Source organism: Triticum aestivum, chromosome 1B (assembly GCF_018294505.1).
Source record: "Triticum aestivum cultivar Chinese Spring chromosome 1B, IWGSC CS RefSeq v2.1, whole genome shotgun sequence".
NCBI classification, from domain to species: domain Eukaryota; kingdom Viridiplantae; phylum Streptophyta; class Magnoliopsida; order Poales; family Poaceae; genus Triticum; species Triticum aestivum.
Window position 1 is genome coordinate 554,112,588 of NC_057795.1, and position 23,373 is coordinate 554,135,960.

Here is a 23,373-nt window from a genome sequence, read left to right on the forward strand (position 1 = left end):
GATAGAATATGCCCGAGGAACCCAACTTGCTTGAGCCAAAAATCGCATTTACTGAACTTGGCGTACAACAGGTGCTCACGGAGTCGTTGTAGCACTGCGCGGAGATGTCCTTTATGCTCTTCTTCATTTCTTGAATAAATAAGTATATCATCGGTGAAGACGACCACGAACTTATCAAGGAAATCCATGAACACTTTGTTCATCATGTGCATGAAGAAGGCAGGGGCGTTGGTGAGGCCAAAGGACATGACGGTATATTCATAAAGACCGTAGCGAGTGGTGAACACGGTCTTGGGAATATCCTCCTTTTTTATTTTGAGCTGGTAATATCCAGTCCGCAAATCAATTTTTGAGAATACCTTGGTTCCACTGAGTTAATCAAACAAATCATCAATTCTTGGCAGAGGGTATTTGTTTTTTATCGTGACATCATTCAACTGTCGGTAGTCCACACACATGCGAAGGCTGCCGTCTTTCTTGTCCACAAAAATAGCGGGTGATCCCCATGGTGAGGAACTGGGGCGGATATATCCTTTTTGGAGCATTTCATCAAGCTATTTCTTTAGCTCCACCAACTCGGATGACGGCATTCGATAATATTTCTTGTGTATTGGTGTGGTTCCGGGCACAAGTTCTATTGCAAACTCAAGCTCTTGCTCAGGGGGCATGCCTGGCAGTTCTTCTGGGAATACATCGGGAAACTCACTGACCATATTTCTGTTATTGCTGTAAATACCATTTCCTTGGAGGGTATGCTTCTACGAGCAATAAACTTGGTAGCTTGTCCATCTTGTCCGGTCAAATTGACTTCCCGGGTCGCACAATTTATGCATACTTGTTACTGAGTCAGCCAATTCATACCCAAGATGACATCCAATTTTTCAGACTCGATCGGTATCAGAGACGCTGGGAAACAGATTTCGTTGATCCTGACTTCCAGATTGCGGCAGACAAGATTGCTTTGAATAATAGATCCCAAGGTTTGTACCAGCATATTCTTGCCCAAAAGCGAACAAGAAAACTTGTTTGGGGCGACAAAACTCTAAGAAATAAAAGAGTGGGAAGCCCCAGAGTAAAATAAAATTACTGCATGTATGTTATTAACAGGGAACATACCAATGACGACTTTGGGATTTTCTTGGGCTTCGTCGGCTGAAATGTGATGAACGTATCCCGTGACGTCATGCTGACTTGGACCGGCTTCCAAATAATGGATTTGAGGCTTGAACATAGCATTGGTCCGGGTGTTCTTGGGACACTATTTGGCATAATGTTCGGTTTGTCGGCAACTATAACAGGAATTGTTGCACAGACGATTCTCCATAACTGGGTTGAGCACATCATTCTTCACTTGGGTGGTGGTCTTGTTAACATTTTGTTGCCAATTGGGCTGGTATGCCATCGGAGTTGGCTGCCAGGTACGAACCTTCTGCACTGGTTGCATTTCCTTCTTGGGCTCAAATTTGCGTTTGTGATCCTTATGGGCAGACTTAGTATCTGACACGAGCTTGTGTTCCCTTTCAGCAATGAAAGCCTTGTTCACTAGGGTTTGGAAATCTGGAAAATCGAACATACTGAGAGTACAGTGAAATTGCGGGTTTAATCCACCAAGAAAGCGGTTCATCTTCCTTTCTTCAGTGGCCACGTCATATTGAGAGTAACGTGACAGGTGATTGAATTTTTGTAAATATTCTCCCACTGACTGACTTCCTTGGAGGAGCACGAGAAATTCACGCTGCTTAGTCTTCATAATTCCTGCAGGGATGTGATATTTCCGGAATTGTTCCTTGAATCTTGACCAGGTAATCGCTTCATTCTCAGTCCCTATGGCTTTCTCACTTTCCCACCATATGGCAGCAGCACCTTCCAGATAATGTGTTACAAATGGAACTTTATCCTCTTCATCAGTCCGAGCAACCTCAAGTTTCTTTTCCATAGTTCTCAACCAATCATCTGCATCCAAGGGATCAAGGGCCTGACTGAAACTGGGAGGCTTAGTCCTTTGAAAATCAGATAGTTTGGAGTGAGAGGCAGGCTGATTTCCATTCTGTCCAACCATTGCTTGAATACTTCTGAATATTTCCATAAGATCATTGTTTCGTCGTTCCTCGAACATACGTATAATTTGCTCGGTGGAGGGCAGATTTGGCGTTGGAGGCGGTGGTGGAACGTATGGCTCGGGTGATTGTCCTGCCTGTCGCGCAGAACGCCGAACAGGAGAACCCTCGCGAACGTTGCTACTGCAGCCTCCCCACGTCATCCTAATATGATTTTTCCCAAGTCAACGCAACCGAGATGAGAAGCATTCAACAAAAACTGGGGAGAAGCCAGCAACAAAAACCAAGCGAAACCGAAAAGATGAAGAAAATACAGCGAATAAAATAAAGTCCAACATAATTATACATAGACTCATACATGAAAGATAACAACATGCCAGGTCCAACCACCCTCATACATGAAACAAAACAGCATGACTAGTATGATTACAACCATACTCCATCCCGACAACTTAGAATACTCGAAAGCTCTACTGCCCGGCTGGCGCTGCGGGGTCCTCTCCTGATGCGGACTCAGATCCAGAACTAACGGGGTTAACAGAGACCTCCGGGTTAAAAGTGACACGATGACGCTTCCTCGAGGGCTCTCCCTCTGGGGCAGGTGAAGGGTGGATCATCGGGGCTGCGGGAGTGGCGAGGAGTGAAACCCACTCTGTAGGAGCACTAAGGGGACTCGCAGTCACGGTGCCCGAGCTACTCGGGGGGAGTAACCGGAGAAACACGGGATCTAGAACTGGCAGGAACGTAGGGAATAAATCTCGCAGATGGAGAAGTAGTGGCTGAGCGAGCAGTGACTAAAGTAGAGGCTAAAGCAGTGCGGGCACGACTCAACTCACAAGCCAGCTCGTAGATCAGAAGATAGCTAATAGTGATGTAGCGAGAAAGGTGGCTAGCGACACTATCAGACTCCGGATCAATGACAGGGAAACGGACACTACCATTATTGTGGAGAGAAGGGTAGTAATGGAAACCTGGGTGATTCTGCATCCAGACCTCGTTGTAGCGGAGCTCAACAAGTACCTCGAATGCAGCAAACTGGACAGCCTGAGAAGCGGAAGAAGCGTAGCCGCTATGAGAGATATGAGTGTAAGAACTGGAATCGGAACTGGTGCGCAGAGTAACCACGGCGTGATACTCATACAATGAGTCAGCTATGCGCTCCCGGTACACACGATAGACTAGATCGTCTTCGTGAGGGTACAGCCGACGCCACACGTTGCGAAGGAGATGCGGCAACGTGTACAACATCAGCCGCAACTGGCACGGATACAGCACCGGAGCCATCTACACTCACAACCATTAGCAGGTTAGCATAAAAATAATAATATAATCAGCGCATGCAATGCAACAACCAGCTACAGCTATTACCGACACTCAGCTACAACTCGTATGTAGAGTCTAGTTAACTCGGCTTAGTCTAGCGTGGCCTATAGTCAGCGCGGCTTTGATACCAAGCGTTGTGGCACCCCGGCTCAGAGCGACCGGTTTACCCTGCATTGCCAGCCTAGAGACCTTGTCTTCTGGCAACACACAACAACATGGTACAGAAAACAACTGCTTTTTTCATGCTAGAGGGACATAGTTCATATTACAACAGTTAGCGAGGCCAAGCGGCACACACGGTGCGCCTGAACAATTTGTACATTATTTAGTGAACATAAAGGGGCCTCGATCATGACAACTACTCGGCAGCGGAACAACGTCATAGCGGGACTCCATAGCACAAGGACACCGACGTGGACACGTTCTAGACTCGGACAACACTCCTTTCCAACGGGACTTTCTTGAAATCTGGCATGACACGCTAGGTCAGTACATTGAATGTACTTGCAAGCTCACAATAAGCATAAACAAGATGACAGACAATATTATGATATTTATCCAAGTTAATCAACAATGCAACTATATAACCAACATGATGTGACTATGCTCAACAGGTACTCATTCTCCCGACTTGCTTACCAGGTGTGACCAACAAACATAATATTACCAACACATACCCGTGATCCTTACGGCGATCACAACCCGACCATCTCATGGTCCGTGATCCTTACGGCGATCACAACCCGACCAACTCGTGGCCCGTGATCCTTATGGCGATCACAACCCGACAACTCATGTCCAACTCAACACGATGACCTCATTGTCATCCTAGTGCAATTTAGTGTGCATATTTATTAAGTGTTGACCCATGGTGTACCTTACTTTCGACCGTGTCCGTATCCGTGGACTCGGCTATCGATAGATTAAAAACACCCTGCAAAGGTTAGTACACTGTACCCACACTACGGAACCCATGGCCTCACTCTCCCATCCGAGTGGACCAACAACGTTCCAATGAAACCATTTTACTGTCATGACGCTCTCCCGGCCCCTCCGACTCAGACCCCACTGGGCTAGTCCTGGGTGGCCCCGTGTCTACCTCCAGACACCTCGACCACCGTCGTGGCCACGATCCACACTGGGATCCGGTACCAAACTTAACTTATCAACGGGCTCACAAGGTTATGCTTGCCTACCGGGCCAGGGTACAACACGGCCACAACCTTCCCTAAATTGAGGTACCAACCAGAGGCACGATAATGAAACGCGTTAAGGCCGTCCCATACCAGCAAATCTGGTTGCACTGGGAAAGACTCGTTTCAGTGGCACCACGACCCGGTCAACAACATTTTCAAGTTGAGTTATTAATCAAGTTCAACTTTAATATGAAAAGAAAGTAACCGGTGTCGTACTGCCATACCATGCATCACTTAACATATGCACCACATAACCTTGCAAAACTGCACCAACTATGCTCCCACGGAGCCAACATAAACTCATGCTACTATACTGGTAAAACCCTTTCTTTACTTATACCAAAACTATTTCTAGCAATTATCATCATTATACCTCATGCAAAAATAATATCCAAATTACTCATCAATTCTATGACCATATTATTTATTTATCACTTGCAACTAAGTTCTCATAATCTTACTAACAATATTTACTTCAAACATACTGAAGTTCAAGCATTTTAACATAACAAGCATATAACATAATAATTTTTTATAACTAATTAAAATGCATCAATATTCATAAGTTCAAGTATGAAAATCATAAATATTGAAGTGGCACCATGAAAATGTTACTATGGCTTGCCTTAGTACTGATGAGGTTCACAAGGCTCCTGGTGATCCTCAAGACAAGCTGGTTCCTCTGAAAACATTCAAAAACCACAAAAGAAAATATCAAGAAACCTTCTGAAAATTGCCAAAAAATCTAGACAGCAAGGAAAAATCCCATCTTTTGGGGGCTGTTAGATTTTTGGACAAAGAACACAATGCAAAAAGAATCACTGCATTTGGACTTGTAGATTAAAAGTTAAGGCTGTTTGAATGCTACTGGAATTTAAATGAAATTGAAAAAGAAAAACAGAGAGGGGGTAACGTTGATGGTGTATTTTCCCGGGGCGTCACCCCTCATACCGCTTCGCGTGCGTTATGAGTGGCTGACTAGCGGGCCCTGCTAGTCAAGCCGGAGGGAGGGGGAAAGAAACAGAGAGGCGCGGCGCTTCGTCGGAGCTTATGCCGGCGTTGAGGCATCTTGGAGGAAAACGACAGGGAGGGATCGACGGAGAAGGCTCTTGCGCACCTGCCTGTACCCGTGGCGTGGCAAATGGTGACTGGACGACATCAGATTCTTCCTCGCAAGCGGAGGCAGAAGAGGGTGGTCGCCGGAGATGAGGAAGACGGCGGCTAGGGGCAGCTCCAGGGGCTCAGGCTTGGTGCGTTAGCTTCACATAGGAGAGGCGGAGGCCCTGGCTGGGTCGCCTCGGATTGGGAGTGGCCAGAGCTGCAGGGTCGATCCAAAGGGGATCGCCGGTGAGCTCGGCTCCGGGATGGCATCCCGCGGCCTGCCCGGACGGGCTGCGGCTTCTAGTGGCTATAGGAGAGAGAGGTGGAGAGGTGCGGTGCTCCAGGAGGCTGCGGAGGGGGGGTTTATATAGGCGGGGCGTCGAGGAGGGCTCGGCCTCTGCCGGAGGACAATTGTCTCCGGCGCCTGGCGACAAATGGTGCCAGAGAGAGAGGGAGAAGGCGTCGGGGTTCACGCGGGAGCTGTGCACGGACGCGGACGAGCACATGAGCAAGGAAGAAAGGGACGAACACAGTGCACGGGCACTGTGCAATTGGCCGGACCGTGCCCGTGCTCGCTGCGGCGAGCTCCGGCATCGGCGAGCGGCAGGAACGAGTAAAGGGGGTGGAGACGAGGATGGTGGCACGGGGGGGCACGCCCTGGTTGGCCGAGCAGCGGGCACGCGCGCCACAGAGGTGCTGGCGACGCGCATAGCGCGCGTTTGGCATGCCCGCACCCTCGGACGAACGCGGTCTCCACGTGGACCGTGACATGAGGCCACATATGCACTAACCATGATGTCTGGCGTGTAGTCCTTAGTAACTTTAGGTGTTACCACGGCTCAGTTGGTTTCCAGGTGCAGTAGAAGTGAAATGGTGAAGATGTTTAGTTACTGGACAGAAACTTTGAACAGTTACTGTGGCCAAACCACAGTGATTCAAGGGCTAATCTATGGGGTTTTACTGACTCTTACTAAGGTGAATAAGCAGAGGGAAAATCAGCTACAATGGAGCTAGTAAAAAGGTAGTTGCTGAGAAATTACCATTTCAGCCCAAAAGTGAAAATGTTTTCTGTAGCAAAAATACTCCAAAAAGTGGTGACATATTTTTGCTCAGAAATGTGCCCTAGGGTCCAAAGAATATTTGAGATTTTTCTCAGGATTTTTAGGGCAATAGAAAGGAGGGTTGCTTTGGAGGTCAAACATTTTAGCTAGGGTTTAGGAGGCAAAATGAATATTTTACATTTAAGAAAAATATTCCAAGCAATTTTGTTGGGTTGGCCAGGGGTGAAATGATGGATTAGAAGAGGAGAGGGGGCACTTGGGTGAAAATCAAAGGATACCCAAGTGATCAAGTCCAAATGGAATGATTCAAAACTCCAAATCCAAACCAACTGAGCTGAAAATCAAGCAAAGAAAAGAGAGCAAAAACCAGGCTGTGACAGGTATAACCCGGCCCCTCCTGGGCGGGTCATACCTAATAGTAATATCCCCAACATTAGGCCCTAGATTGATTTGAACCGGTTCATGTCAATCTTCAACACTTAGGAAAAATCTTCTCTCCTTCATTTGTGCGAGAACTCATAACCCGCCATGACGTCATCTTCTGGATTGGCGATAACTCGCCATGATGTCACCTATCATTAACTCACACATTATCCAACATATCTCAATGGATCTTTATTTTTAATAACCACTCCGAGAATCGAGGCGTCCGGGCAGCTGGATAACCATGCTTTTGGTCTCTTCGTTTTTCGCGCCCACTTATGAGTCTTTCGTTATAAATAGCCACGACCAGTCTTTCCTCATTATCCCCTTTTCCAGCGTCTTCCTCCTCTCGCGACCTTCTGCCGCTCGAGCTCCGCCGCCGTTGCAGTGCACCTTGTCCTCCTCAACCTCGGCCGCTGCATCAACCCGTGTTGGACCAGAGTACGCCGGCGCCCCACTGCAGTCGGATCTGCACCTGTAAGTGCTTCTTCTCCAGTGCGTTTAGATCGCATAAGGGTTCCTGACTATTCGTCGTGTTCTTCATGATTTCTCCACAGTTCCTCCACCGTAGCATCTTTTGATCCAAAAACAATATAGAACTTATGCGGTGGTTGTTTTGCCTCCGCCTCTGATACCAGCGGATCCCCTTTCTTTGGAAAGAGATCTCATTAGAGCTTATGAACTCCCTGTACTAGTTTTTAGGTCTTGAATTATTTTCTTTTTCTGAACTGTCGCTGATTTGAAATAGTATTTGCAATCCGTGAAATCTGTTTGTGCCATACTTAGCAAAAACTGCACCTAGATAGATCCACCTAGTCATGGCGGCTCATACCACCGGCTTTAAATGCAATACTCAATAGATGACCTCAAACTGCTCATGGCAACTTAGATAACCTGACGTAATTAGTCATATACCATTAGTCCCCTCTATAAGCCACCATTCTGAATATGTGCTGTAATACTTCCCCTCCGGCTTAAATTTGAACCGGCAAATTTATTATTTTTTAGGCTTCCTTTTCACAATGCCGCCCAAAACAACCACTTCCTGTAACAGGGTTCACTCCATCGCACGGACAGTACGCTGGAAGACTTTGTGAAAACTGGCTATCTGCCCAAAAAGGATGCCATGTCTTACCGCCCTCCTAAACCGACAGAAGAAAAGGCTGAACCCAAAGACAGGGAGGTCATCGTTTTCACTGATCACATGAACCGGGGCTTTTCGCCGCCCGGCTCTAAGTTCTTCATAGATGTTCTCGCTTTTTTGACCTCCATCCTCAAGACATCAATCCCAATTCTGTGTCTAATAGATGCAATTTTCAAGTGTTTTGTGAGGTGTACCTTGAAGAAGAGCCCACCTTGGAACTTTTCAAAGAATACTTTTACTTGAACCGCCAGAATGAATACTCCAATGGGCCTAGCTTGGAACTTGATGGGGTCTCAATCCAATGATGGAGAGACGCCATTTTTCCTTAGGCGCAGCCGCCAAGTCATCCCAAGGACTGGAACTAGACATGGTTCTACTGCCAAGATACTTCTCCTGTTGGTGAGAACCCTCTTCACGGCTTTCACGCCCTGCACTTCGAGTCCAATCATCCTCTCCCAAACAAGTTGTCAGCTGCTGATCGCCAGAAGCTCGCCCCTACCATTGCTAAAGTCAAGGCTCTTTTGGGGAACGGCTTGAATGGCATTGACTTTGTTCGGTGCTGGGTTGCATGGCGGATCATCCGGTTGAGCCGCCGCTCCGGGTTAATGAGCACTTAAACAGGTGACACAAAGGATCATCTGCACCACAGCCCCGATGAGTTATCTGAAGACCTTATCAATGATATGACAAAGTCACTTCTGAATGAAAGCCTAGCAGACTGTGGCAAGGTGGGCTTAAGCCCTTTCTGCAAAGCTAACCAGGCTCCAGGGGTAAGCCGCCAAACTTAGTTAATTTACCTTTATCTTTGATGTTTTGTCTTAACTCAAATCTTTGTTGATTTTCACAGGCTGATGGCGAGTTTTGGAAGAAAGAATATGACCATGAGGCTGCAAAGAGAGCCAGGAAGGCCAAGAAAGCCGCCAGGAGAGCCGCCACCAAGAAAAGAGGGAAAAGCCCAGTGCTTCTGAATTGCTTCAACCGGAGGACTCCTCTGAGTCGGAGGTAGCCCTTGACTCTCTTGGCTCTTTTTTTAACCATCTTATTGACACTGACTATCATCAGGATGACACGGGAACGAGTCAGGGAGTGGAAGAAGAGGTAACTATTATTTCCTTCGACTCCGAGCCTTTGCCAAGACAAAAAATCCGAAGAGTAACCCGGAAAGTAAGATTTTCACACCCCTTAGCTCATCTGGATCCTCACTTTATTTTGAAGCAACATATTCATGAGAGCCGGAGGAAAACTCGGACCAGTAAGGATGCGGAACTCTCCTCCGGCTTACCGAATACGCTGAGGAAGCGCCGGAATGAGGTCACCTCCGACTTAAACTCTTTTTATCCTTTGGCGGGTCTCACTCGTCAACCGCTCAACTCTTCTGATTTGAATTATGAGGAAACTTCACATTCTTCCGGGGACTCAATCCAGTCCAATATGTTGGCTTTTAAGACTGCTCTAGGGTAATGACAATTTACTTATCCTTTAATCATTACAATCCTTTTATACTTTGTACTAACCTTTTTGACTCATACAGCGGAAAAGCAAAACCCAGCAAGAGGGCTAAGAAGAATAAGCCAGTTGAAGATCCAAAGGTCAATGAACCAGAGCTGCAGACTCCAGCACCTGAGATCTCTATCCCCCAATCCTATGAACCGGCTCTTGATAACCCGCCAGCAACTTTTGACCCCCCTATGGAGCGAGCCATTGATGAATCTTTAAACCCTAATGTCTCTAGTCCACCGAAGACCGCTGATGTTCTTGATGAAGATGTGACAATCACTGCCACCGGCTTTAGAGAACATGGAAGGCCCACTGTGCTAGCCAAGCATTCTGCTAAGGAGGAGCATAAAGTCAGATTTGATATGGCTGATTACTCCCACTTGAGCATTGGCGAGGCTTTTTCTGGTTATCTTAGCCAACTGCACAGCAGCCGCAATCTTCAAGTAGACATGGTGACCCAGATGCACCAGAAGTTTGAGGTACAAATTCTTCCTTCACTGAGTTATGCTTACTATGCCAGCCCCCAAGTCTACTGTTTATGATAAATATGTTGTAGACTTAGATGAATCATGAGCATAAGTCATATCCTTTGGTAGAATCCTTTGATCATCTGACTTAATCCGTAGTCCCCAAGGGCCAGTTTAATTAGCATGAATGAACCGGTCCTTTATATTCATGTATGGAAGATGATACTTGTTTAGTTTTCAATAGCAATATGCATTAGTCCCCAAGTGCCAAGTACTCTTGCTTGCAAAGTGCTTGGGACTTATTCTCATAAGCCGCCACTAAAATAGAACTTTCGGTAGACATTAGCCCCCAAGTGCCAAGTGTTATTGCGTGCAAAAAGGCTTGGGACTTGATATGTTGAACTAACTTTTGAATTATGATGTTGATCTGATTTATGAACAGACCACCACTGCTCAACTTCAATCAGAGCTGTCTGAATTAAAGAATCGCTTGGAGCTGTAGGAGACTGAGACCCAGAGGGCAAACTCAAAATTTGAATTCATCGTATCTGAACAAGAAAAACTGAAGGCCGATTTTGAAGTTAAGAAAACTGCCTGGGCCGAAGAAAAGATTGCCTTGACCAATCGAGCTGAAAAAGCAGAGGCGTCTCTTGAAGAGGTGACCATTGAATTTTCCGGCTTAAAACGCCATGTGTCTCAGATGGTCTCGGCTATATTTGGTAAGTCGCCTTACGAGCATCAAGTGTTGAATCTCTCTCTTGATCATATGAACTATCTTTAACTCATCTGGTATTACTATGCAGGCCCCAGGAGCACCAACCTCAACCAGGACATGCTAGTGAAGCTAAAGGCGGTTTACACGCTCGTAGAGCAGCTTTATACTGGAGCTCGGCGCACATTGGCCACAGTTTCTCTATCCAATGAAGCCCCCACACTCCTGGTTGATGTGCTAAAGAAGCTTTCTGTGCTGCCCGAGAGGTTTAATGAATTAAAGTGGTCATTTGCGAGAGCCGGGGCCGTGACAGCCTTAAGCCGGGCTAAAGCATGGCTACCGGAATTAGACCCGGCCGACATCTCTATTGGGTACCCAAGCGTCAAGGAAGATGGCTCTTCGTTTGAATAGAAGGATTTCGCTGCTTGCGTGAAGGAGATACGTCATGTGGCCACCATGGTTGCCAATGAGACAGACCTCATCAAATACCATCCGTCTTATGACGCGGGAAATCAAAGGATGCCAACGCCGCGTTATAAAGTGACATGCCTGATCCCCCCAATCTGTAAGCACACCTTTGCCCCTGAAGTTGACCCGTCCAAGCTAATTGATGACGAAGCTGAATTTCAAGCTTTGAATGGCATTGACTGGTCGTCATCAACCTTCCAGGACGTGGAACATGACAAAGAAGCGGAGAGGGTTGACCCAGAAGCCTTAGGCCAGCAGAGGCAGGAAGATTGATCTGCTGGGCGGTTCATATATGTGACTTTGAAAAAACAGTTGATCATTTAGACTCGGGGAGTCATGTAGTAGGGTAGCAATGACTTTGCTCTGTCGTGCCATCGTGCACATTTTTTGGTGCTCGACACTGTTAAGCCGCCTCTTATGTTAGCATCTTTACACTTATAATTTGTGTGACTTGTGCATAAGAAAATCATTGAATTATCCTGCACACAGAAATAGATCACCAGAACCCTTGGCGGTTTACCGCAGGGCGGGTCATAATATCGCACACATAACCGCTGATGTGTAAAAGGAGTTAAATAGGACTGGTATGAATTGGAATTTGAAACATAACTATAATAACAATATCATACCTATGATATTGAATTTGTACTGCCGATTTAAGTCACCTGTACAGTAAAGGGTGATAACCCAACCTTTAGAAGCCAAAAACTTCCTAATGTTTTATGATTCTCATATGCTTGCGACTTATCGTCCAAAGTCAAGCCGGGTTAATTGAGTCCACATATCTACTTCAGACGTAAGCAAAAAAGTATCAAGAGAAACCCGGAAAACGTGTCAAAAGACTTAAATCGACAAGGAAAGAAAAAACGTGAGGCTTCTGATTCAAATACGATCAGTAAGCCAGACCAAATGGGTTACCGGCTATGTTCTCTTTGGTGAATGACACCTATGTTTGAACAGGAAGCCCCCAAGTGGCTTTTGGCATTGCGCCGATCAAGTGGGTACCGACAGCTAGGTTCTCTTTGGTGAATGACACCTATGTTTGAACAGGAAGCCCCCAAGTGACCTTAAGACTTTTTTAACGACTCTGATTCGAATACGATTAGAGTCGGACCAAAAGGGGTTAAGCTATGATTCAAATACGATCCATCCCCCAAATGATCAAATTGTTTGAACATCTATGATTCGAATATGATCAGGAAGCTGCGCCAAAAGATTTAAGCTAGATTCGAATACGATCAGCCCCTAGTGGTCTAAATTTATAACGACTCTGATTTGAATACGATCAGCGTCGGACCAAAAGGGGTTAAGCTATGGTTCGAATACGATCCAACCCCCAAATCTACTATTTATGATTTGAGTCTTTGCTTTTTAGTTTGTCACAATCATCCTTGTTGTACACACCTTTTGAGAGGGACACGCATGAATTGTGATTTATAAGAATACTCTTTGTGCTTCACTTATATCTTTTGAGCTAGGCAATTTGCTCTAGTGCTTCACTTATATCTTTTTAGAGCACATTGATGGCTTTATTTTATAGAAATTGATGAACTCTCATGCTTCACTTATATTATTTTGAGAGTCTCTCTAAATAACATGGTAATTTTCTTAGGTTATGAATTTAGTCCTAATATGATAGGCATCCAAGAGGGATATAATAAAAACTTTCATATAAAGTGCATTGAATACTATGAGAAGTTTGATTCCTTATGATTGTTTTGAGATATGAGGATGGTAATATTAGCGTCATGCTAGTGAGTAATTGTGGATCGGTAAGAATACTTGTGTTAAAGTTTGTGATTCCCATAGCATGCACGTATGGTGAACCATTATGTAACGAAGCCGGAGCATGATTTATTTATTGATTATCATCCTTTGTGTGGAGGTCGGGATCGCATGATGGTTAACTCCTACCAACCTTCCCCCTAGGAGCATGCGCGTAGTACTTTGTTTAGATGACTAATAGATTTATGCAATAAGTATGTGAGTTCTGTATCACTAATGTTGATTACATGGATTATACGCACTCTCACCCTTCCACCATTGCTAGCCTCTCTAGTACCGCTCAACTTTCGCCGGTGCCATACACCCACCATATACCTTTCTAAAAAGAGCCACCATACCTACCTATTATGGCATTTCCATAGCCATTCCGAGATATATTGCCATGCAACTTTCCACCATTCGGTTTCTTATGACACGCTTCATCATTGTCATATTGCTTTGCATGATCATGTAGTTGACATAGTATTTGTGGCAAAGCCACCGTCCATAATTTTTTCATACATGTCACTCTTGAGTCATTGCACATCCCGGTACACCGCCGGAGGCATTCATATAGACTCATAGTTTGTTCTAGTATCGAGTTGTAATTCTTGAGTTGTAAGTAAATAAAAGTGTGATGATCTTCATTATTAGAGCAATGTCCCATGTGAGGAAATCAAAATAAAAGAGGCCAAAGAAGCCCAAATAAAAAAAGAGGCCAATGAAGCCAATCAAAAAAATGAGAGAAAAGAGAGAAGGGGCAATGTTACTATCCTTTTTCCACACTTGTGCTTCAAAGTACCACCATGATCTTTATGATAGAGAGTCTCCTATTTTGTCACTTTCATATACTAGTGGGAATTTTTCATTATAGAACTTGGCTTGTATATTCCAATGATGGGCTTCCTCAAATACCCTAGGCCTTCATGAGCAAGCAAGTTGGATGCACACCCACTTAGTTTCTTTTTGAGCTTTCATAAACTTATAGCTCTAGTGCATCCGTTGCATGGCAATCCCTACTCACTCACATTGATATCTGTTGATGGGCATCTCCATAGCCTGTTGATACACCTAGTTGATGTGAGACTATCTCCTTCGTTTTGTCTTCTCCACAGCCACCATATTCTAATCCACCTATAGTGCTATGTCCATGGCTCGCGCTCATGTATTGCGTGAAATTTGAAAAGGTTTGAGAATACTAAAGTATGAAACAATTTCTTGGCTAAAACCAGGGTTGTGCATGATTTGAATACTTTGTGTGATTAAGATGGAGCATAGCCAGACTATATGATTTTGTAGGGATAGCTTCCTTTAGCCATAGTATTTTGAGAAGACATGATTGCTTCATTAGTATGCTTGAAGTATTATTGTTTTTATGTCAATATTAAACTTTTGTTTTGAATCTTATGGATCAGAACATTCATGCCACAATGAAGAAAATTACATGGATAAATATGTTAGGTAGCGTTCCGCATCAAATATTTTGTTTTTATAATTTATCTACTCGAGGACGAGCAGGAATTAAGCTTGGGGATGCTTGATACGTCTCCAACGTATCTATAATTTTTGATTGTTCCATGCTATTTTATTATCTGTTTTGGATGTTTTATATGCATTAATATGATATTTTATATTATTTTTGGGACTAACCTATTAACCTAGAGCCCAGTGACAGTTTCTGTTTTTCCTTATTTTTGAGCTTCGCGAAAAAGGAATACTAAACGGAGTCCAAACGGAATAAAACTTCACGATGATTTTACTTGGACCATAAGACACCCAGGAGACTTGGAGTTCAAGTCAGAAGAGCCACGAGACGGCAACAAGGGTGGAGGGCGCGCCCCCTACCTTGTGGGCCCCTCGGTGACCCCCTGACCAAGATATTCCTCCTATATATTCACATATATTCCAAAACCCTCAGAAGCATCCACAAAAACACTTTTCCACTGCCGCAACCTTCTGTTCCCGTGAGATCCCATCTTGGGGCCTTTTTCGGCATCCTGCCGGAGGGGGATTCGATCACAGAGGGCATCTACATCAACTCTATTGCCCTTCTGACGAAGCGTGAGTAGTTTACCTCAGACCTACGGGTCCATAGCTAGTAGCTAGATGGCTTCTTCTCTCTCTTTGATTCTCAATATCATGTTCTCCTAGATGTTCTTGGAGATCTATCCGATGTAATCTTCTTTTGCGGTATGTTTGTCGAATCCAATGAATTGTGGATTTATAATCAGCTTATCTATGAATATTATTTGAATCTTCCCTAAATTCTTATATGCATGATTTGGCATCTTTGTATTTCTCTTCGAATTATCGGTTTGGTTTGGCCAACTAGATTGGTATTTCTCGCAATGGGAGAGGTGCTTAGCTTTGGGTTCAATCTTGCGTGATTTCACCCAGTGACAAAGTAGGGGTAGCGAGACACGTATTACATTGTTGCCATCGAGGATAAAAAGATGGGGTATTCATCATATTGCTTGAGTTAATTCCTCATTGTACTTAATGCGTTACTCTGTTCTTATGGACTTAATACTCTAGATGCAGGCATGAGTCGGTCGATGTGTGGAGTAATAGTAGTAGATGCAGAATCGTTTTGGTCTACTTGTCACGGACGTGATGCCTATATTGCATAATCATTGCCTTGGATATTGTCATAACCTTGCGCATTTGTACCAATTGCTCGACAGTAATTTGTTCACCCACCATATTATTTGCCTTCATGGGAGAAGCCTCTAGTGAAACATATGGCCCCCGGGTCTATTTTCTATCATATTAGTTTCCGGTCTACTATTTTGCAATATTTTATTTTTAGATCTATAAACCAAAAAACCCAAAAATATTTTATCTTTTATTTAGTCTATTTATCTATCTCTAACAGATCTCACTTTTGCAAGTGACCGTGTAGGGATTGACAACCCCTTTATCGTGTTGGGTGCAAGTGTTTGATTGTTTGTGCAGGTATTGGTGATTTGCACGTTCTTCTCCTACTGGATTGATACCTTGGTTCTTAACTGAGGAAAATACTTATCTCTACTATGTTGCATCACCCTTTTCTCTTCAAGGGAAAAACCAACGCAAGGTCAAGAAGTAGTAGTACATTCATTATACTTTCCAGATCCAGTCTCTTCTTTCTTTCCTTGGGCTTCCTTTTCAAAATCCTCAACTTCTATGTTGGCCAGCTCCATCTCGTATTGTTCTCTATTTGCAACATCCTGTTCTAATCTCAGAATCTCTCCTTGTTGTTTTTCCATCAAACTCTCTAGATTTTTGTGTGTGGTCCCCAGGTCTTTTATTCTTTTATCAACTTTGGTCAATAGAGCATTTTGTCTGGCTTTTTCTTCTTCCAGCCCTTTAATTTTTCTGAACATGATATCTATCTCTCTTTTTGCATTTTTCCTCTCTCTACAGCCATTTCTTTACCTAAGTGTCCAATGATTTCCTCCAAAGAGTTTTTCATCATTTCATTCTTTTTGTCTATCTCTTCAATTTTTTCGAGAGATAAGCTGCCCGGTGACATTCCTTTTCTGTCTGTTCCATTCAGCTTTCCTTTTTTTTCCTTTTTTGCTCCTCATCTTCTCCATCCTCCATCTCAGAGACAACATCATATTTTCTTTTCTCTTCCTTATACCACCCCTTCTCAACCACCTTGTCTAGCTCTGTTCCAATCGTGAACATCAACAAATCTGGTGATGTGATCTCTACATGTGATGGGATCTTTCCAACATCTCTAACTCCACATTTCACTTTCACTTTTTCTTCATTGATAGTGTCCATATCTATTTCTAACACAGGTCCTACAGCAGCAGCCACCTCACACATCCCAAAGAAGTGTCTAAAGCAGTATGGCACTTTTTCAAACTTCACCCAGGCAGTATGCATTTTTCCTACTACCAAATGATCAAGAGACCAAGGCTGCACTTTGATTACATCATCGGTTCCTAACAAGTTAAAATCATTAAACTTTGCAAGTTCCACAAAATTTTCTTTATTGGGGAACAATGTCGCAATTTCTCCCATATTATTTAACTCTCCATTGCCACCCCAGTCAAATATTTTACTGAAAGCTTGTATTAACTCAGTGTCATTGATCTGTCCATCTCTTATGACCACCACTCCTAAAGGATTCATATGTTCAGCAATTAGAACTCCCTCTGTTCGGAATTACTTGTCATAAAAATGGATGTATCTACAACTAAAATACATCTAGATACATTCTCATTTCTTGGACAAGTAATTCCGAACAGAGGGAGTACATTTTATAGCTCTGCACCAACATCACTCCCAGTCCCTTTGCAGCATAACCAACATATTTAGGCACGGGATTCATTTGTTTCAACAGGTTGCATTCCCCAGTGATATGATTATCTCTACCACAAATTAGGCAGTGTCCCACTTTACACTCCCAGGTTGAATGTCTGTGATCTTTGCATTTCCCACAAACCTGTCTATTAAATCTATCACTTCTATTTCTGTCTTCCCCCATATTTTGTTGCCACGTGCCTCTATTCATCTGATTTCCGTACCCATTGCCTGAGCTACTTCCATTCCCCTTATCTCTTCTCTGCGTATTTTCCTCTCCAGCAACCATCCTCTCTTTGCTTCCTTTTCACTGACAATCATTCCCTTGCTCAGGTCACCCTCTCCTACAGACAGCCCACCTCTGTTCATTCCTTGAACCAGTTGTGATAATAAGGCACTCAAGAGTTGTTTTTGCTGACTAGAGTCCATGTTACCTCCTTATCCTTTCTCTTTGTTGTCTCTTTTATCTATCACAACATATGTCTCTTTTCCAGCTTCCTCACTCCTGCCTCCATTATCCTTCTTTCCTCCTTTAGCTTGCCAGATCTTGTTTCCTCCAGAGGTCTCACCAATAGGGTAACAGAACTTCCGTTACCTCTTCCCACACCAAATCCAAATCCAGCACGTCCCCCTCCTCTACTATGGAAATCAAAGGAGCTCTCAGAGGAGGTGGATCTGCACCTATCTCCTCCCACAATCTGTCCTGTCTTCCTGGCATCAAGATCACCGAATCTTCCTCCTCTGTTGAATCTTCCCCCCTCAAAGCCCCTCCCAAAGCTGCCAGCCTTGAGCTCTTCTTGGGTTCGTGGTGGCTGGGAGGTAAACCCTAAATTTAGGCTACTGCCCATCAGTCTCCCCTGCCTCTGTCCTTTCATAGACTCCCCACTTCTCTCCTGGGAGTGGGCCTGGTCACTTTCTGGGCTTTCATGGGCCCAGTAGCCCAGGTATTACATACATCCATGTGCATCTCACCTCCCACCGGGCCCCCAAACACAATTGGTGATCCCTCACTACTTTTTCCCTTCTCATTTTTTTTGTGCTCTCTTTTTGACCCCAAGTGGGGTGCAATTGGAGTAGTATTAATGATAATTTCATCAAAATCTATCCCCTCCTCCTCATACCATGTAGCAATGGGCTGTAAATTACCATGCCTCGTGTGCTTTTGAACAATTTTAGCTCCAACGACTTTGGATTTGGTACTATTCCAATATATCCTGTTCGTAGTAGTATTTTTTTCCTATTATCTCTTTTCCTTCTTTTCCCCTATCTTCAGCTTCATCATTTTGAAGCTTAGAATTCTTTCTAAGGCGTTTCTCTTTTTTCTACTACTACCTAGCTTCCTCTATTTCTCACAATCAACCTCATCTGCATCAATCGACATAGTAGAGGTAAAATATTTCGCCATTGACATACATGCGGAAGTTGGAGAAGTCATCCCCTCCCCCTCCTCGTCGGAGCCCTCTCCAGCCAGCAGCCAAAAACGACCGCCAACCAGCGAGGCCCTACTGCAGGCGAGAAAGGGTGCGGAGGCGTGGCGAACGCCTTGGGAAGCGCGAGGAACGTCGAGGCAGCGCCATGGCCGCTCACTTCTGCTTCTTGTTTGGCACCACCATCTCCTCGTTGTCTTCCTCTATCACAATCGGCACCATCTACGAGCGCGGAGCAAGGAGCTCCATCACCACCTCCATCAGCGGCGGCGGCGCCTGCGACTGGATCTGGCGGTAGCGAAGGGATCTGAAGACCCTTCGCTTATGCCTCTTCTCCTGGATTGGAGATTCCGCCTCGAGCATCGCCCAGAGCAGAACCCCCATCACCGGCTGCCTGTCGTATTGGGGAAGCACCGCAATGTTCCTCCTCGTTCAGCCGCCCCCGAACCATCTCCGCTGCGTCGTTGAGCGCCTTCGCCTTCGGAAACCACCTGTCGATCTCCTTCAACCTCCCCATCATCGTCTCGTCACCGCCGGCGAGCGCCGCCATCTGCTGCTCGCGGGTCGTCATGGAACCCTAGCTCTCGACGCGTCGGGACACGAGGGGGCGGAGAGTGCGGTGTGCGAGGGGGAGAAATGTGAGAAGTCGAGGGCAGTTCGAGGACTAAAATACTCCTTCCCCTCCTCCCGATCGCCATTACTCGCCTCAGGCCTCGAGACGTGACCAACCCACCCCGCTGACGTCGCAACCCTCGCTAGGTGACATGGAAATTGTACTACCTGACCTGTGATGAACCCCTCGTCGTCGCGCCATTACGCGCATCCACCGCCACCTCCTCGGCGTTGAGGAGGACCAATCGCTGCCCTCGTCGGAGAAGGAAGCCCGACCGGAATTCCAGCAGGGATGCCTCAAGATCAGGGACGAAGTCGCATTGGAGTCGCATGTCGCACCCGAGCCATGGACCGCACGCCATCTCAACTTATGTGGTATATTTTAGGTTTTCAAGATGGCTTCATTGTTTTTCGCGGTGGTTCTGTATTGTTCATTCTATTCGTTTGTTTCGTGTCTTCCTGATTAGTAGTGGTTCTGAACAAGTACTTGTACTGCCTTGTCGTATGTCTATCCGGCGGGTAGTCTCCTTTGTACTACTGGACAGTGGCCTAGGCAGAGGATTGTAAACCAGGGTGGTCCAACTGACACTCCTTTGCTTCCACAAATGCAACATGCTAACATAGTAGCATTATACGAGTATAATTTATCGACGAAACCGACAATAATCAAGTAGTTCAATTCTACGAAAAAAATGTCCAATTGAACATTCTCAATGATAGTTAACCAGTTCAATTCTACAACAAAAACGTTTATCAAATCAAACCCGCTCTCAGTTATGCTTTTTTTCGAACCATGGCTCTCAGTTATGCTTGTTCTAACCTTGATAGCAAAAGCGAAAGCGTGCTTTGAACCAGACGAAATCATTAAAAAACATGCATGCCGGTAGTCATGGCCGGTGCTGCTACTGAGGCCGTTGTGCTCTACCAAAACGAAAATGCCTTCTATAAGATTATGAAATCGTTTTTCTACCTTCTGCCTCTGAGGTTTCCCTTCTCTTCCAGCATATGGCGCTCAGGGTATCAGGAGTTCAGGACGAAATCATTAAAAATTTGTTGTCTTATTTAACACTGAAAAACTTTTCATTCCTTATTTAACTATGACTCTAAATATTATGCCTTTTATAACACTTCTGTCCATTTTAAGTCTTGATGGTGCTAAATAATACGAGAAAAGACCTATTTGCCCTTCATGTAGTATGTGACCAAAATTTTACGTGCATGTGTGTATCCAGCCAACTTGTTTTGCTATGTGCGTGAGCCAATTTTTCTAAGCAAAAATCGAGTGCTTCTAGTAGCTCTTTTGTACGTGCCGCTGCGGGCACGTCTCCTTTTTGCTCGGTCCCTTGTGTGAGTTTCTGTTGATGCGAGCTGCCCTCCCATAGGTTAGGGTTATGTGTACATGTCTTATTGCGTGACACGCGTCCATTACTTTTCTGAACTCCTCCTCTTTAGCTCGGCACACACGGGTATTTAGATATGGGCACCGCTAGGCGCCGGCGCACCGGCCGAAACTTTCGGCCGGTCCAGCCATAGCCGCTTGATGTGACACGCGCGGCGGTTGCATCTGGAGCAAATAAAAAATAAAAAAATAGAAAATCGCCCCAGCTTCTTCTTCCTCGGGACCGTGGCGCATCTCCGGCGAGATCCCCTGCGGCTCGCAGCACGACGCATCACTGGCGAGATCCCCGCGGCTCGCAGCACCGCGCAGCTCCCAGCAAGGCCGCCACGGCGCATCTCCGGCGAAGCCCAGCTCCAGCAAGGCCCCCGCGGCGCATCTCCGGCGAGGCCCAGCTCCAGCAAGGCCCCCGTGGCGCATCTCCGGCGAGGCTCCCGCGGCTCGCAGAGCCGCACGTCGCCGGCCGCAGCACCCGTCGTAGAGCTCGTGTTGTTCCTCGTCCTTAATTTGCCGGTTGCAGCAAAAAATTCCACCGGTCGTATAAAAAATTCTTGACGGTTCCAGCCAAAACCAATAAAACGTTGGGAGCAAAATTAGAAAAAATCGATGCCGTTCCAACAATCCAAAAACCTGATGGTAAAAATTGAAGCTTGTTCCAGCAAATCGAAATGCTAGTGGTAGCAAAAATGAAAAAATCGAGCGCTGGTTCCAGAAAAATCCAAGAAGCCGGTGATAGCAAAAATTGACACTGGTTGCAGCAAACCACAAAACGGTTGTAGCAAAAACAACTTGTGGTCCAGCTAGGGGCTTCTCTAGTAGTAGCAAAAAATGCACAAGGTTGTGGCAAAACACACAGTCGCACGGTCTCGACAATCTCATGAAAATAGGATGTAACAAACGACAGTGCCGGTAGTAGCAAAAAACCAAAACTGTTGTAGCAAAAAAGTGGTACAAAATGATTCCAGCAAAAAGACATGGCAGCAAATTTTAGATGGATCCAGCAAAAAACAAAGACGGTGGTAACAAATTAGTACACTGGTTCCAGCAAAAACAAACATGAAAGCAAAATATGGAGTTGTAAGTAAGATGCCTCGAGCTCGTAAGCCATGGCCGCCCTGGCCTATGAGTTCACAGGCCATGGCCCCCTGTCGTAGTAGCGCCGGTGCTCGGCCCCGTCATGTTCGGCCATGGCGAAGGGCGCGGCCATGGCGATGGACATCCCGTGCGCAGCAACGACTCCCGCGGCGCCGCGCTTCGTGGGGGAGGGCGTCCCGAGCAGCAACTCTATAGCAATGGCGTCTGAGAAAAAGTAGATAGACAGAAGCAGTAGCGTGGGCAGGGCAGGGAAGAAAGGAAAGAGATGTGGTGTGTGTGGACAGCACCCGCGCTGGAAAGGATAAGGAAAGCAGAGCGGTGCGTGGGCCCTCGCGGGATGACGTGCCCCTCCTGCTTTAGCGCTACGCGCGGGGGTGAGCGAGTCGACCGGCCGAAGTTTCGGCCGGTGCCCCGGCTCTAAACGTTTCCCTTTAGATATGCATAGATGTATGTGTACATGGCCGGCCGGCGCGTGGCGTACTTGCTGGCAGTGGTGAAGCCAGCTATTTGGAACTAAGCTATTTGGGCCGCTTTCTTTCTTCCAGGAGAAGAAAACAAAGGCGATCGCCTCCCGCCGCCAGGGCGACTTCCTCCGCCGCCGTCCTCCGGTGGCTCCCCTCCGCTGACGACCTCGGTAGTTGGTGGTGAGGGGGGTTGCCGGATCCATGCATGTGAATTATTTTAGGCCTTAGTTTCTTAGAATTTTGGGTTGTTCATCGTCATGGCTTCGGCGATTGCGATCGCGGCGCCGATTAATAAATCTTCAGATCCTTCCTCAACTAGACGATCCGCTTTTGGGGTGAATTTGGAAACCAGACTGTTCAAGCAAGGATGGTGCGGCGGGGGTGACATCCTCGTGGTGGACCTGTGTCTTCGGGCTTCGCTGTTGCGACGGTGTTTGCTCCAGCGCCGGCGTGGAGCTTGGGAGGTAGTCCAGGAGCGGATGCAGATTGTGGTCTGCATCGACGGCATCTGAAAGATGGTGGATCTGGGTTCGTGGTTCGTGGCATGCGGGTATGGTTTCCTCCTCCAATGTCTTAGTTGGGCGGGGGTGCCAGATCTGGAGTTTGATGGCTTGTCCGGGGTGTTGCCCCGGTCTGATTCGTTCAACGGCAATGACTTCACCTTTATTGGTGAGCCACCTTGAAGGTCCGCAAAGCTGCATATCAGTGATGGAGCCGCCTCGAGCTCGGGTGTGGAGGTGATCCGTAATTTTCTCCTTTGGTGGCTACTATGGTGGCGTCAGAGGCAGGTGACGAGGATTGGTGTCAAGTTCAGAGGATTCTTCAGTCTTGTTTGTAATTTTATTTCTTGGCTGATGTTCTGGTGTGCAA